General features: G+C 42.2%; 1 protein-coding gene across 5 annotated transcripts in view; it reads left to right on the top strand.

The window, feature by feature from the left end:
• The window catches only part of TMEM63B (transmembrane protein 63B), an 88989-nt gene that overhangs the window by 13053 nt on the left and 61191 nt on the right, over positions 1 to 14745 (top strand). Inside the window, exons 1-2 of one of the 5 annotated variants that reach the window (XM_044445946.1) lie at positions 3769 to 4285; positions 7553 to 7652. The exons of 3 other annotated variants lie outside the window; for them this stretch is intronic. The gene's annotated coding sequence lies outside the window, so the exon portion shown is untranslated. Of the gene's footprint in view, positions 1 to 3768; positions 4286 to 7552; positions 7653 to 14745 lie in introns of those variants that run through there. One more of the 5 variants, XM_044446037.1, reaches the window with a different exon arrangement.

Genomic DNA, 14745 nt, shown 5'->3' with positions numbered 1-14745 from the left:
GACGCCCGTGTGTTCACTCAGCATGAGTTGGGCTTAGGGCAGAGAGAAGGCGGATGGGAGTCTGGGGAGCTAAACCAAGAAAACCCAACAGATCCCACCCCAGTGTGGATTCCTCACACATTGCTAGTCCAGGATATGTGAAGCAGTCTTCCCCAGCCTCCTCCAGATGTGAAAAACTAGAGTGCCCAGCATAGAAAGTACCAGGTTTGGAGAAATGTCACCAGAAATAGTGGGCTCTACTCGCTTTCTGGGACAGTTTTCCTTATTTTTGGTTTGTGTTCGATGTTCAAAGAAGTGTAAATCCCTCCTGCTGGACTCTCCTCTATCTGCTTGTTAGGAAGCCCACCAGTGTAACTTTAGGGGAAAAAGGGTTGAATCCAGGCTTAGAGCAGATCCATTGAAACCCATAGGACATAAATGAGCCTTGACTGACTTAAATGCGATTGATTCCAATGGGTGTGCTCTAAGCATGATTAAGTCTGGATCCAACCCAAAGAGAGGCATAGGAGAGATTAGCAATTGCCATGCTTCTATTCTGAAGCTTGTATATTGCAATTCAACTCTTCCCCACGGCCCCTGTTGTTGCCCTTTGTCTTAAAAGAACCTAATAGTGGCAGGTTAACCTTACTATAGCAAAGTGTGTTTGTGTTCTGAGAAACTACCTCTAGTTTTAGGAAGCATTTGTCGCTTTCTTATTTATTTTATTTATCAGATTTCTATCCTGCCCACTAACCAAAATGAGTCTTAGTGCCTGTGTTGTGCTAATTATTGGGTGGTCCATACAAAAGTGCACATCCAAGAACTTGCAGAAGAAATACAGACATCAAGATTTATGTTTCTAAAGAGGAAGTGGAAAGTGGAAGGAAGGAAGGAAGGAAGGAAGGAAGGAAGGAAGGAAGGGGCTGTAGGAACATCCTTGGCCAGGTTCCCACCTTCCATCCAGTGAGGCTGCAGGGAGGAAGCCGTTTGTGCTGTTGCAGCTGCTGGGAAGCTTCAGCAAGGACAGGCAGCTTGTTCCTAACCGGCTGGTGTACCGCTCATGGGCCCCTGCATTCAGTGTGGCCTTGTGACCCGGGGGAAGACCAGATCACGAGTGATGAGTGCAGTGAGGATGCAAGTTTGCGATTAACACTGTTCTTTCACTTTTCTTATTTTATTGCTTAGCAGTCCAATGCCCAGTCCTAGGGGCTGGGGAACACAAGTGCCAGGGGGTTATTCCACTCATCCACTGTGGCAACAGGATGCCGGAATAGAGGGGCCTTCAGTGTGACACAGGTCTTCTCATGTATGCTGGACTAGGACTTGGGAGATCTGGGTTATAGTTCCCATTCAGCCATGAAGCCCGGTGGGTGACTGGGCCAGTCACTGCCCCCCAGAGGAAGCTGTCTTGAAGGGGTGTTTTGAGGAGGAAATGAAGAGGACAAGAACCTTGTAAGCTGCCTTGGATTCCTTGCAAGAGGAAGAAAGGCAGGACACAAGTGCAATATCATAACATTGATTTTCATACTCCTAAGAGCAGAGAAAACCACAATTTCACACTGTGATCTCCATATCTAATTAGGCTGGCGGTTTGTGTATGTCTTTTGCTTCCTTTTGCTGTGTGCTGCTTTTCTTTGGTTGACTGCAGTGTCGCTTCCTTGGGAAGATGTGGCGGACTTGCCTGTGGAGGGTGGAGAGGAATTAAGGAAATCCAAGGTGGAAATCCCTGCAGCTTTATCCTAAGCATGGCCTTGCTGTCATGCCATTCCACATCAGTTCCAGTTTTAAGGCTGTTCAGGGCATGAAATCAATATTTGTACATTTCAGTAAGAGACTGCTTGCTAAAAGTGAGGTCTTCTTTGTATAAGGAGGGCTTCCCTAAGGAAGCACTGATAGGCAGACACCCCAGCAATGGTGTGGTCTGAGAATGTGGCTTCCAGGACTGGAAGTCTTCTGTAGGCACCATTATTATTGGCCATTAATAGCCTCCCTTTGCTTTGTCTTCTTCCATGTTAGGCTATGGCATCCCTGCAATAGTTGGTTCGATTTTTTCAGGGAGTTATAGGAGATTTGAAAGCAGATCATAGGTCCTATTTCTGCCCCTGATCAATGAGTTTTGCAGGATTTTGCATTAACCTGCAACTTCCAATAACCTGCAAAATTAGTTGGACCAGAGGTGTCATGGGGAAGTGAGAGCAACAGTACATACAATATGAGAAGTGAAAGAGTTCTCAAGCCATTTTCAGCTTTTGTTGCAAAACTGTTTCCCAGATTAAGACTGCTTACATTTCTGGAACTAAAAATTCAGTCATAAGATGGCAAAATCCCAAATGTATTTACCATCTCAGGAACCCTGACACAACATGTAATTTCCCCTTTAATATGAAGAATTAGCTGACCTTGGAAAGAAAAAAAACATATTTAATGTAGAATAATTTTGCCTAAATCTTAACAATGAAGGCTTAAGTAAGGGACATACATTAGCATAATCTCTTACATCGATGCATTGTCCAAGCATCCTCTCAGAGAACACTCATACGAATCGCTACAGCACCTGGCATCACTAAGAAGTTACCCCTGCTGGTTGTTCTCGCTGCGTTCTCCCCCTTTTTGTATCCTTTCTACGGCCAGTTCAGGCTGTTCCAGGGCTCCAGCTAAATGAGCTGAAAGAATTCTGGATTCCTTTTAAATTTCCATTTATTTTAGAAGTGAATGCATGCCACTGATTTGGAAATGGGATATCTATTCCAATCAGTGGAGCTGTTATCCACAGGGCAAAAACTGCAGTCACCATTTTAAGTGAAGTTTGTGTGAAATATCTCCATAGCCTCAAAGATGCTGCAGCATTGCATGGAACTGAGAGTGTCTGCACCAAAAGGGAGCCCAAGCAGGCATGGGCTTAGTGCACAGGATCAGCGCTAATGCTGAACCACGAATAAGGAGGGTCTTGCCTTGCCTAGGTGTGAGGCCTAGGAGAAGTGGTGCTCCCTGCCTGTTCAGGGGCACAAAGCAAGGCAGGAGCTGGGAGTGTGCTTACTTAAAACGCTAGCTGGAGCATTCCCCCAGGGAAGGAAGCTGCTGTCCCAGGGAAGGAACTCGGTCAACTGAGGCCTCAGGAAGGCTAGCTAAGCTTGTTCTTTCTGGGGCTGCACCTCTACTGGTGGTCATCAGCAGCCATTCATTCACAGGCAAATTGCTCCCTACTTTCCAGGGAGCTCATATCTGTTGCTGCAGTCTCCTCCTGCATGGCTGGGAAATAGGAGAAACGGCAGGGGAGTCGTTCTCAGAGCCAGACAATGGGAGAGCAGTGTCCCATGACTGAGAAGGCACAGAAGGGGGTGCTGAGGAGTCCCCCTGAAGTGTGAGGACCATCTGATTCAGAATCCTCTTCAGTGTGGAGCCTCAGAAGCAGAATGCAGGGGCTGGACCTTCTCCTTCCATAATACAGCCTTCAACGGTCGCTGGCTCAGATCCAGAATGAGAACTAGGAGGGGAAGAATTGGACTACACAGCTGAACTGCCAAGGCCTGTCGACTTAGAGATAAGATGGGTGCTTGAGGAAGTTCCATGAGAAACTTGGTTAAGCATCCAGAGATGGGTGGGGGCAGACTAAATATCATCAGTCGATTTGTACACTCTCCGGTAAAAAGGACAGACCAGTTGAAAAGTGTCAGATGTTCCTGGTGATTAGCAGCAAGAAGCAACTTGAAGATAAAGTAAGCTCCTTTTGGTTTGAGAGGAAGGAGAGGTACACCATTGGGAATTGACTTCGTAACCATAAGCTGCATTTCCTTGATGGCTGTTATTCTCACTTTGCTTGCGTCTATGGTTATTGGCTTCTTCTGTACTCATGCAGAGCTAGCTTGGCTGGACAGCTTGAACACAATAAAGATCTAGTCCTTATCTGCTTGCAAGGGGGGCACAGATTAGCACATGGCATGGGGCACATGACAATCTTCGGACATGGTCATCTTGAGGACTGGCCTGTAGGTGCTCGATACACAGCAAATGTTGGAATCTGTGGTATTGTGGCTGCTGCTAAATGTTGCACAATGTTCTGCCACTGCCAAGTATGTGTTTCTGTATCCAAGGCAAGGGAAAGTTAAATATATTGTATTTGTTGTGGCTCTCTGGCTTTTGAGGAATGGCTAATGGAGCTTGCACTGGATTTCCATGTAAGCAGAGGGATGAGTCATATGTCATTCCATCCTAGATTTGCTTGCTAATGACTGTCAGTGATCACCATTTATCTCTCATATCTCCCCAGTGACCTGTTTAAATATGTGCTTGATGAAGAGTCTCCAGGGTGCGTACATGTGTGTGTTTTGATCAGTTTATTTCTAAATGGATCTTAAATAGGAAAGCTTACATGACCAACGAAAATACTGTACTGCAATCAGTAAGCATACAAACGGTTTTTGCAAACAAATATGAGGAAACAGCCATGCCTCTGCGTGTGTACCCTTGCCTTGTCTTAGTGGTACTGTAGTTCACCAAGGAAGATCTTGAGCAAGGTTCTCGATGCAAGAAAGCATAGACTAAATCTCCTTGCTTGTATCTGTTTGTAGCATCAGACCCATAAAAGTGTTATTTCCACATAGGACTGGGTTCCTTGATATAGAATCCTGAATCATTTTTATTTATTTTGTTGTATGTTGCATTAGGATTTTTGGATTAGGATTAGGAGTGAGGAAATTGCTTGACAAAATATGCACATTTGCAAAAATGCACTCAGAAACACATACAGTTTTCTAAAAGTGAGTGCAAATAATACGAACAAAAAATCATATAAATGTACATGTGAGCTAATAAAAAAATCAGAATCTGTTGTGGAATCAGGCCAGAATAAACAGCATTGGAAAAATCAGGACCTGCGTGCAATCCGGCTTGGCAGTCATCCTTAGTCTGTCCTAGAGCAATCTTAACATAAAGCTCTTAAGTCTGAGCCTTCGCTGTCCAACTGCTCAAAGTTCCAACAAACAGCAAAGATAGTAATTCTCATAATGCAGTGGAGAACTATTGCCCACAAATCCACTAAATTATTGTTGTAAACCATCCCGAGACATCTGTGATGGGACAGTATAGGAAAGTTTTAAAATAAAGACATAAAATCTGGACAGGAGTTTCCATGCTGTACAAAATGTAAAAAAAATACATTTTTCTTCCTGGCTATCAGTAAGATTCCATTCAGTTCATTCCTTTATCTCATATTCCCACTTCCTCTTGGCTCTTCCTATACCACTGTAACCCCCATGTGCAGAATGCAGAGCGGCACAATCTTTTTTTTACTCCCTGCAACATTCCCATCAATCAGCTGTATAGCTGAAAGCAGTAGGGGGAAAAGGCTCTTCTGCTTGCAGAAGGAATTTGGCTTCCCCTTGACTCCCATCAGCAATTGCATCAGCCTTGTAAGTTGGTTTTCCACAGCATGCTTGGACTTGCGCATCCATGTCTTGAATGACTGAAAGGGAATGCTGACTCTGTATACTGAGTCTCATAACCTGCAATGCTTATATTGGCAATTTAATAGCTATAATATTATAGAATTGTCTGTAACTTTCAAAAGACCTTGTCAGAATATACCATTTTTCTCCTCATGCAACAGCACCTTTGGATCTGTGCTATAGGGTATATTGAAACATCTTTAATTTTCATCTTGAACAGATGAAATATGTCCAATAAGTCCAAATGTTTTGCTGCCCAATACAAGCGACACTAGTTTTTCACAAATGTGTTTGTTTTCTTTCCTTCCTGCAAAATCCTGGAGAGTTGCAGAAGCACCAAACATAAAAAAGCAGGTTTGCCACACAGGCCAAATTAACTAGAGAGTTGAGAGGGAGACAGAAGATGCACCACGGTGGGATATGCAGCCTGCGGCTTGTATATTATTCTCCTATGGTTCTGTGATGCGCTATCCAGCAGAGTTCAAAGGGACTTGTAGAAAGGATAATTCTGGCACATCCTGCTTCTACTGCAGCCAAAGACAGAAAAAGCTGCGACCACTGAAATGCTTCCTTTCCCATAGACATGCCAGTTGATCTGATGGGTTTCGACTTGTCCCACTCATAACTCAAAGTATCCTTTAATGTTCACTAACTATGCATTAGAAAATGCTTCCTAATGGAACATGAGCAGAGGTTTCAGAGACCTTTGATAGTTTTGCTGTTGGGGGAAAAATGCACTTTTCATTTAAGGGTCTGCTTTTAGCTGGTTTGGGTCCAGGCCCATCACAGATCTCAGTCCATCTGCAAAATGTTCCACCAGCAAAAAGTTATTTCATACACACAAGGCCATCCACGATCAACACCTCTTCGGGAAGAATTTCAACAGAGCAAGAGAGGGAGGTGAGGATTACCCCAGGCATCTTTTCCTGTTCTGGTTGCATTCTCCCTGCTCTCAAGGCAACCTTGTACCAACTAGCTTGTAGGAAGGATCTGGATTATTATTTTTTCAATTTGTTTATTTTGTTTATTGTGATGTTGTTAACTTCATGCTCCTTTGGAAGGATTAGTGTCTTGAAAGCTAGCATATAAATAAATAATTGCAATAAATAATAATGACTTAAAGTATGTCTGTGGAAAGCATTTTAAATGAAGATCCCTTCTAATTGGTGTCCCCAGCCCTCAAGAAATAGCATTAGCGGGACTCTAATCAGTGACTAAGCAGAATGATGTGTCAGCTACAGCAAGATGTGGTTGAATCATCTGAATTATGTCACATGCACTGCTAGTGTATAAACAAACAAAGGGGACTCCCCATCTTAGGCAACTTGTCTGGTTGCCCATTTGACCTTGTGGTTAGGAAGTTTTGGCAAGCTTCGCATTGAATTCTGCCTTCCTGTGATCCCTTGTTCATGCTGTGGCTCTGTCAGCAGCAAAGAATAGCTATTTTCATCTGCCTGCCTTATATATGGCGGAGTATTAAACACACAGAATCCGCAGACTGAAAGGAAGCCTGTGCACTTTCTAACCCATTGCTTAAGCTAAATTGTCCTCCTTGTAAATAGGAAGCAGCATTTCACTTTGATTCTCAGTGGCTGACTGAGCACATGATGATTTTGTTCAGGGCATATCATGCATGGGGTTTTCTGTTTGCTTACTGAGCAGAAAAATTACCTGTGTATTTCATAAGTCAAAGCCACGATCTTTTTCCCACAAGATTATAATTTGCTAACTTGTAATAGGTGTTTTCTGACTGTTGTAGTATTGTGGATTGTTGTGCTGTTTGAACCCAACCATGTTAAGAAACCATGGTTTGTTAAACACAAACAGCCCAGTAACAAGCCAGTAACAAGCAATGGGTTCTCTTTTGTGGGGTTCAAGTCTTTGGACAGTCTACACTGCAAGCTAAATGTGTTTTCTTTTTCAAGTACTGTTAACTCATGGTCAAAAATGCTGTCCTAGGCTTGGGTCACTTGAGAGTCATTTAAAGCCTTGAATTAGAAGTGTATCCTGTATCTGGATGAAATTGGGCTAATTCTAGGACAACTAGGCTCATATGCGTCCTTTTTCTGGAGATTCTTTTGTGTTTACTCTCTGGCATATTTATGTCATCCCACATTCATGGATAGCAGTTCTGACTTGCCTGAGGCGTTTGGCCAGCCTGAATAGTAATTTGCAGTAGAAGAAATTGAGTGAAGAATTGCTGACATGTATTTGCATGGAAGACACCAAGTGAGTATCAGCTTATTCGTATTACTAGATGCGGGGATTTGTCTCTGTGTGTCTGTCCAGAAGATCCAGAAGCCCTTGTGCAATAGAGACAGTTGCAGTGAATCTAAGTAATTGTATATAACGTGCCTGTATGTGAACATTTTCTGGCTTGGTGCAGTGCACATGCGCATGAACACACAGAGAGAGAACTACCTTTGCAAAAAGAATGTTTCTTTCTTGTTAGATTTTTGATTAGTGTAATGAAAACCATCTTAAATTCATGTAATAACAGGTGAGCTGTCCTAAAAACTGCCAGTTTCAGATTTTGCTGCAAGCAAAAGGGTGCCATGGAGGAGAACGTTCCCTCTCCCATGTTAACTCAAATGCTAATGTGTTGTATAATCTTAAAAAGCTTGTGACTAGAAAACTAACTCTTGCAGTATCCCTCCTTTCAGTCCAGTTTAGATGGCTCTTTATCTAATGGTTTCTGTGCCAAGCAGGCAGCAGGATGATATCCAGTATGTGAGACCACAGGCAGGGAGCAGAAGAGAATCACATCCACAAGTTTAAACAGAAGAGTACTTGACTAGGTTAACACAGCATGGGTTAACACCTCGTCTGAACCCATCTCTGCTAACAAACTATGGTTTGTAACTATAAACAATCTACAAGTGTCATATGCTTGTGAATTGTGGGGTGTTTCTGGTTAACAAACCAAGGTTTGTTAGTGCAGCTAGGTTCAGACAACATGACAAGCCATGTTTCAACCCACAGTCAGTCTTCTCTGTGAGTTATCATGTTGTGTGAACCCAGATAAAAATAAGTGAACCATTTCATTCTTTATATGTTATATTGACACTTCCTTCCCAGACAACCCCCTCCTTCCATGTTAAACAACCTCAGGGAACTTCTTTCAACCTGAGGACTGAGCTCAGTGTCAGACAAGTTCTTGAGGGGCTCCTCTCCATTACAGTGGAGAGTGGGGCCAAAAGCAGTAGGGCAGAGGCCAAAATATTCACCTTTTTGAGCTCTTACGGCCTGTAACTAAGCTTTAGGAGGTGCATTTCAGTCTTTTAGATGGGACACATGCAAAAGCAGGAAAACCACCAATGATCAGGGAAAAGAGATGTGGCAGGAAAATGAGGTACAGCCACCTGGGGAATTCTGGAGGGCTTCATTTGCACACCAGGAGGGCTATTTGGCCCTTGACACTGAGCTTCCCCACCCCTGATTTAAATTATGCACATTTGGTGCCATGATGTGGTACAAGCGAGCATAAGAAGAGTCATGCTGGATCAGACCACGGTGCATTGGTCCAACATTTTGTTCACACAACAGACAGCCAGCAGCCCACAGGAACTCACAAGCAGGACATGAATGCTACAGCACCCTCCTGCCCATGTTCCCCAGTAATTAGTGTTCATAGGCGTGCTGCTTCTGATACCAGTGGTAGCATATAGCCATTGATACAGGACTAGTAGCCATTGATAGACTTCTCAATGAATTTTCCCATTCCCCTGTTAAAGCTGTCAAAATTGATAGACATCACTACAGTTACCTTTTCCAGCAGTTCCTTCTTGCTGAATGAAAGGTTTGCTCTGGTTCCTCTTCAAGCAAATTCAAGGACTGGATTTTTACCCCCTGGGAAAGCAGTGGAACCAAGGAAGGAGGGGCTCGGATGGTCAATACTCTGATTTATAGTGGGAAGAATACTGGAACCGTGGAGGTTTTCCAGGTGAAATAGCAGAGGTATAAACTACCTCAAGGAGTTAGTTCCAGAAAACAGAGGAAATTCTCCTTTTCCATTCTTGGCCTTTGCTGGTTTCTCAGCTGAAATGATTGAAGTCATATGCAAAATATAATCTGTATCACTTTCTTGAAAATACACTGTAATCATGAGTGCTACATGTTTATCCAAGTAAGATGATGCTATTTAAAGCAGGGAAGTAAAATCCTGCACAGGGTAGTGACTTGAAAGCAAATTGTCATTCCTTCTCAGATGAACATTTCTCTGGTGTGTAGCAAACCTCAGAAGAGCTCTGCTTGAAATTTACATAAGAACAAAGGAGGCTGCCTTCAAATGATTAGATTCACACAGCACAACAAGCCATCCTGGGTTACTAGCCACAGTGGGTTGTAGGGTCATCTGAAGGCAGACCAGGGTGGTTTATTTTTTTGGCAACAAGCTACCCTGACAGCTTATGGCTTGCTCAGTTCATGATGGGTTGTCCTGCCATCCAGACCTGTGAGAACACAGATGGGTTGTGAGGATCAGGTAGCAAGCTGCTCAGCACGAGGGACAAGACCCCCAGTTTCTCTTTGAGACCTCATCCCATGATGTCCAAGGAGCACTTTTGTTTATCACCCTTTAAAAAAGCATCCCCATAAAGTCATACAAATTGGTTTGTAAATTAATACTCCTCTTTTGAAAGTGCAATCTTTCCTGGTCAATTTCTTTGTATGCTTCAGTTCTCAAAGGGAGCAGAGAAGGTAACTTACATGGATATTGACAAGGTGAGACCGCATCTAGCCTGCTTTCCTCACAATTGCCAGGGGCCAGTTCCAAGCTCATAACTTCAATGGCAAGAGAAAAGTAGGTGCACTATTACGAGGAAAGGCAGTGTCTCCCACTTAGTAAGCATAATCTTCTCAATTTTAAGTGTTGAACTGACTCTTCTTTTCAGCACTTCCTCGAATATCCAGCTGTTGCAGAAAGGGGAAATAAAACCCCCAGCTCTTTATACAGCTCCTTTTGGAGTACTTACTGCTGCAGTTCCCTAAGAGCTGCCCTGCTCTGTGTCATTTCACCCTTGCCACTGTCAGTGACAGTCACCCATCCCATGTCCCCCTCCACCCCGCCCAGTGCCCAAGAAGCACTTGGAAATGAGCATCACTTTATCACCACCCTTTTAAATTTCTTTTTTCACTCCCAGAAAATAGTGCAAATGTTTTCTGCTCTGCTAACTCTGCAAATTTCCCTTTGAGTTATTTCCCAGCCTTTAAATGCATGTGGTGGTGGTGATGGCTTGCTTGTTTGCAGATTTTTTTAAAAGAACCACACTAACCTTCTGCATGCTGTACCACAGACTCACAACTCATCTCAGCAATGAGGAACATTGTGAGGCTTCTGTTTGGTCTATTTTGATGTTGACCAATTGGCTGGTGTGACTATAATTTTATCCTAGGCTACCAGACGGCAGTGTATGGATTTGTGAGATTTGCCCAATTTGCATTGCTAAAGAATATATATGGCACTCAGAAGTATGTCAGCCAGTCTTCCCCAACTTGGTGATTTTCAGAGGCATATGGACTGCAACTCCCAGAATTCCCATCCAGCAGAACCTTTGACTGGGAATTTTGGGTGTTGCAGCCCAAATGTGTCTGGAAGACTGATGATCAGCTGTATTCTATACCACAACTAGAGGCTAGTTCCGGGATAGCAGCCACATCTTCTCACCCCTTTTCTTCTCACCCAGTTTTCAAACTGCTTATTCTCCTCTTCTTGCTGCTGGATCAGAGAATACAGCTGATACTTGGTGTAGCAAACCAGGGTGAGTTTCTATGCCATTTGTATTGTGAGAGGATGTTTGTCCCTTTCTTTTGCTTGCCTTTAAATTATCAGTCAACCTAACTACTCTGGATTCTTTTGTATACAGCTGCATTTAAACAGAAAATAGGTGCTTATTATGAGCCTTTTTCCTACACCACTGAGAACACTTTCTGCTTTGGTACTTTACTTTTGTCCTTAATAGAGACATACAAAGCAGAGGAGGTGATTTCGTCTCTTCATTTTAAGTTCATCATCCTCAAATATTCAAAGCTAAGCATTGATCTAACATGAGAAAAGTGATCCCAGGGAGCTCGGAAAAGGAATGGAGCTAAAAGATGTATTATGAATTAATAAAAAAGCAGCCACTTGCCAGCTCTTTTGACATTGAGAAAGCTCTCTCACTCGCTTGCTTGTGCTCTCTCTCTCTCTCTCTCTTTCTCTCTCAAAAAAAAAAAAAAAAAGGTGGCAATAAGAATGCTATAAGGTACCATCTGAAAACCCACATGGGAAAGCTGAATGAATTTCAGTGTAAAGAACAGATCACATTTAGTCTGATCCTAACATGGTAAGAGCTCTGAGCTGACTTTTGACTTTCTTGTTTAAAAACGTAAGTAGCTCTACAGATCAGACCAATGTTTCATCTAGCCATTTTAGTATCATTATCTTTTTAACATATTCTAAAATACAACTATATCTTAGTTTCTTTTTATAAGTCTAGTAACCTTTCCAGGATTGGTAAATTCAAATGGCAAGGATGCAGTACTGTTCTGATGATCACAAGTCCCCAAACGCAAAGGCTGACACGTATCCTGTACAAAGCAGGAGGAAAAGCTGAGGCAATCTTTGCTTCTCCTGCCCTCATGCCCTTCATATTTCACTAGATGGCACTTTTTGCCCAACTGGCTGGAGTATTTGAGGGGGGAGGCTGGAAAGACCTCAAGGCAGCATGTACTCTGGCCTCTTCTGTATCCCTCCCCACCCGCCACTTGGACTACCCCCTTTCCACTCTCCAAGGTCACTTTGCCAACCTCAGAGCGGTCAGTCTGATTCTTTCCATGCCAGCTAGAAGTGGCGGTGGAATCAGTACCCTGACGTGAGCTCCGAGGTCTCTGCACTGTCTCCAGCCTTGGATCTAGCAGTCCAAGATTCCCGGTGGCCCCTCCAACTCTAAGGGCCATAGGATTGGTCTGTAAGGCAATAATTAATGCTTCCACATATGAATTCATATATCAGTACTTTAAAAATACTACAAATACTTGACAATTACTGTCAATATAGACATGTCATCCTGTTTTTACCATGTGTAATATTTAACTCTCTGCATTCCTTAATTCATCTTATCTTTACCTATATACAAGTAGAGTTTCCTATTTATAAACTCAAAAAAGCTTTCCAGTTATTTAAAAACTCCTTTCTTCCCATTTCTTGTTGGAACATATTGTTTTAATTTTCTCATTTTTGCTATTTCCCATACTTTCAATAATCAGCTTTCAACAGCGGGCACCTCATTATTTCTCCATGTGGTGGCTATTAATATTTTGGCAACTGTAAATAAATTCCATGCTGAGTCTCAATGTTTACTTAACACTACCTCTTTCAATTATCCTAATAAAATAACTATTAGGTCAAAAGTCATTACCTCGTGTAAATTTAATTGGGCTTATCCGCCTCCAACCTCCCAGAATTATACTACCTTTGGACAACTACACCATCTATGCTAAAAATAATTGCACTTCCTACTCAACAACACCAAAGTTAACCCCTTTCTTGCCTATACATCTTAAATACATGCACAGGAATAAAATAGCACATAAATGTAATCTCATACTGATTTTTTAAATATTTAAGTATTTTGATAAAACTGGTCCTCTAGTAAAGATATGTTGTCATTTTTGTTCTGATACCTCATTTTCAGTCATTTCAATGATCGCATTGTCTACACTGCATAGGATTGTGCCCTAGCTCATATAGAGTCACTAATGCATTACAAATTTCGAGTGACAACCCTTTTTTAAAAATTGGATTCCATCACTGCTAGTGTTTCATAACATAATTTAAGGTTTCTCCTTGAAGCCTTTCTCTTTCATGTAACTGTTAGAAACACTGAAACGAGCCTGATGGTAGAGCACTCAATTTTAATCCAAATTCAGTTCTACTTAAACAAAGGCTGTTAACCATTACATCTTAATGTTGTTGCATGATTTACAAAGATACAGTCTTTGTAAATAGGATGCCAGTCATTTTAAATACATTATAAACATGTTAATAGTGATATATTCAGATTAACTTTTATTTTTGCCATGTCCTGTTCATCAAGTAGTTCTATAATACATGGATGAGTTATTTTAATTAATTAGAGTTACCCTTTCATATATGGAACACCATCTCGGCACATATCTTGATGGAATTATTACATAATTGCACTCAGTTATTTTCCATGGCTTATTATTAAGCTTAGCATACCATTTTGTAATTAACTCCAACTATACAGCGTAATAGTATTATATTAGCACATTTAAGCTCCACTTTTTCATATTGTATTTGTATTGTCACTAAAAACAAATCTAGCTTCTCTCCCATTACTGTATAAAATCCTCCGTCTTTTAAGATTATCCACTGAGGTTATAATTGTTAATTTCTTATATAGTAACCGAAGCCTAATATACTCTTTTAAAATTGCCATTCTGCCCAGCTTTGATATTGGAAAGTACATTCAAGTTTTTAAAGTTACACATGTGTACATAAACACACATGCAGGCACACTCCGATAGGCTTCGGCGAATGGGGTGGCATAGAAATTTTCTAAATAAATTAAATAAAATGGCATAGTTGACTCTATTGAAATCCTCCATGGTTTTATTTTTTAAAAAAATCCCAAAGGAAGGCATTTCATTGGCTGTTCAACCCAATTTATCTTTGCTTGTTTTATGTCTTAGTTTTGTTATAACCGTTTAACGGCTACAAACTCTGTACATGGGTTGTATCAACACTCATTTTGTAGCGTCTTCTTCAAAATGATACAGCTGGGAGATTCTGGGCAATTTGCTCTGTTAGGTTAGCCAGAATGTCCAGGCTCTTAATCTACATCAGCCTGGCTTGCAATTGAAATGCATTACTTCCTTCTTACTCCCCTTCCTCCCGCTACTCTGGGGTCCTGACAATCCCCTGTGTTTCCTGGCAGGTCTGGCAACATTAAAAGGAAGAAACTGACCGCTGGTAGAGGGAGTCAGGGCTGCATCCTCCGTGCTCATTGGTGGAGGAGCTGGGACCTCTCGAAGGCGGCTGCAGTGTTTCCGTGCAGGGTGCTGGTGTAAAAGAGGACAGCCATCCAAGTGTGAAATTCCACCCCTTCGCCCCACTCTGGGTCTGTGGCAAGACTGAGGTGACAGGAATAGGCAGTAAACAAACAAGACCACGCTGAGAGACTGCAGGGAGGGAAGGTCAAATGAAGCTCCTCCCTTCCATTTGGATCCATGTATTTTTCCATCTCCAAGTGTGGTCAGTCTTAAAATAGCCCAGGGCTGTCTTTGTGTAGGTCTGGATTTTCTCTTTTCTGGTGCCTCA

The sequence above is a fragment of the Varanus komodoensis genome, unplaced genomic scaffold (assembly GCF_004798865.1).
Source record: "Varanus komodoensis strain SLA01 unplaced genomic scaffold, ASM479886v1 scaffold1, whole genome shotgun sequence".
Lineage (NCBI taxonomy): Eukaryota > Metazoa > Chordata > Lepidosauria > Squamata > Varanidae > Varanus > Varanus komodoensis.
The sequence above is the reverse complement of the archived record's forward strand: the minus strand, read 5'-3'. Positions and strand labels throughout refer to the sequence as shown.